Below are 1,831 nucleotides of genomic sequence, written 5' to 3'. Positions count from 1 at the left end.
TTTCGACGCACTCTTTTTCTTTCTTATTTCTCGACGCTCTAGTTTTTAGGACATAGAATTTTCTATTTCTTCTCTAAATTTCGAAACGAAAAATTATTTTAAGTGGTTAAATTAATAGACATCTAAAATTTTCTGGTTCGTAGTAATAGTTGGATTTGTTAGTGGCGAGTTGTGGGCTTCCGATTTAAAGGGTCCTGGCTACCTGCCGCATCTATTGGCTATTCGAAATGTGGGCAAAATCAGAAGAGTCTATTAATTTGATAACTTATATAATTTTTATCTTTTATAACTAATAGGATATTCAGTGAATGCACCGAGCAAAACGTTCACCACCTTTCATACATTCACCACCTGTAACTCGATCAAGACATTTAGCCAATATTGTCACCGTTGATTTTTCTTTATAATCGTCATCTAGTCGACCAAGTACTCCAATTCAAATTTCCGATAATCCATTTTTTGAACCCGACCTCACAATTGAGAATCCGGAGGATATTCAGGGATAATTCAGAGATCCTGAACCACTAATCATTCCTCCTGAACCACAAATCACTCATCCAGAGATTGTCGAGGAAGAAACCATTGAGTCAGAATCCTCTAGTGATTCAGATTCAACAAATTCAATCATGGAAGTAACGGAACCTCTAAGTATGGAAGACCGAATGAGAGCCACACGCACGGGCCAAGGTCACGCCATTATTAATCCAGATATTAATGCGCCAGATTCTGAAATCAAAGGACAAATCCTACACATGGTAACTAATCAATGCCAATATAGTGGTACGCCAAAAGAAGATCCAAACGAACATCTTTAATAGGATCTGTACTCTATTTAAAATCAGAGAAGTGGAGGATGAACAGATATATCTCATGTTATTTCCCTGGACTTTAAAGGGAGAAGCCAAAGATTGGTTAGAATCGTTACCTGAAGGGGCGATTGATACATGGGATGTTTTAGTTGAAAAATTTCTTAAACAATTCTTTCCGGCATCTAAAGCTGTGAGACTTCAAGAAGAAATTGTTACGTTCGTGCAAAAGCCAAATGAAACATTATATGAGGCATGGACAAGATTCGGAAATTTTTTGAGAGGATGTCCTCAACATGGTTTAGATACTTATCAAATAGTACAAATATTCTACCAAGGATGCGACATTGCTACACGAAAAGACATCGACATAACAGCTGGTGGTTCCATTATGAAGAAAACCGCAACTGAAGCTCACAAAATTGTTGATAACATAGCCTCCCACTCACATGAGTGGCACCAAAAAAAAGATATCTTTCGTTCATCTAAAGCGGCTAGAGCCGATTCTAGCCATGACTTTGATTCCGTTTCTGCAAAAATAGATGCTTTCGAGAGACGAATGGAAAAGATGACTAAAGATATTCACGCAATACGAATCAGTTGTGAGCAATGCGGTGGACCACACTTAATGAAAGATTGTCACATGGAGCAAACGATGGAACAACGTGAGAATGTTTCCTACATGAACCAAAGGCCGGGAAATAATTATCAACCGCCAAGGCCAAACTTCAATCAAAATCAAAACAATCTTTACAATCCAAATGGACCTAACAATAACTCATACAACCAACAAGGTCCGAATAACCAACCAACTCAAAACAACACTTTCAATCAACAAAGACCTGGCTTGTATAAACCACCACAACAAACCGAAGAGAAAAAGTCAAATCTAGAAGAAATGATGGCAAAGCTAATGGAATCTCAAACACAATTTATTACATCTCAAACCCAAACAAATGAGAGGTTTGATCAATCATTAAGAACTCAACAAGCTTCCATTTTGAATCTAGAAAAACACTAGGTAC

General features: G+C 37.5%; 1 non-coding gene across 1 annotated transcript; it reads right to left on the bottom strand.

The window, feature by feature from the left end:
* Positions 1–1,002: 1,002 nt before the first annotated feature.
* Positions 1,003–1,109, bottom strand: LOC139865263 (small nucleolar RNA R71). Its single transcript, XR_011764785.1, has one exon. It is a non-coding gene; the product is annotated as a small nucleolar RNA R71 (small nucleolar RNA).
* Positions 1,110–1,831: the final 722 nt, after the last annotated feature.

This window comes from Rutidosis leptorrhynchoides, chromosome 8 (genome assembly GCF_046630445.1).
Source record: "Rutidosis leptorrhynchoides isolate AG116_Rl617_1_P2 chromosome 8, CSIRO_AGI_Rlap_v1, whole genome shotgun sequence".
In the NCBI taxonomy this organism is placed as follows: domain Eukaryota; kingdom Viridiplantae; phylum Streptophyta; class Magnoliopsida; order Asterales; family Asteraceae; genus Rutidosis; species Rutidosis leptorrhynchoides.
This window is presented reverse-complemented; position numbering and strand designations above follow the sequence as displayed.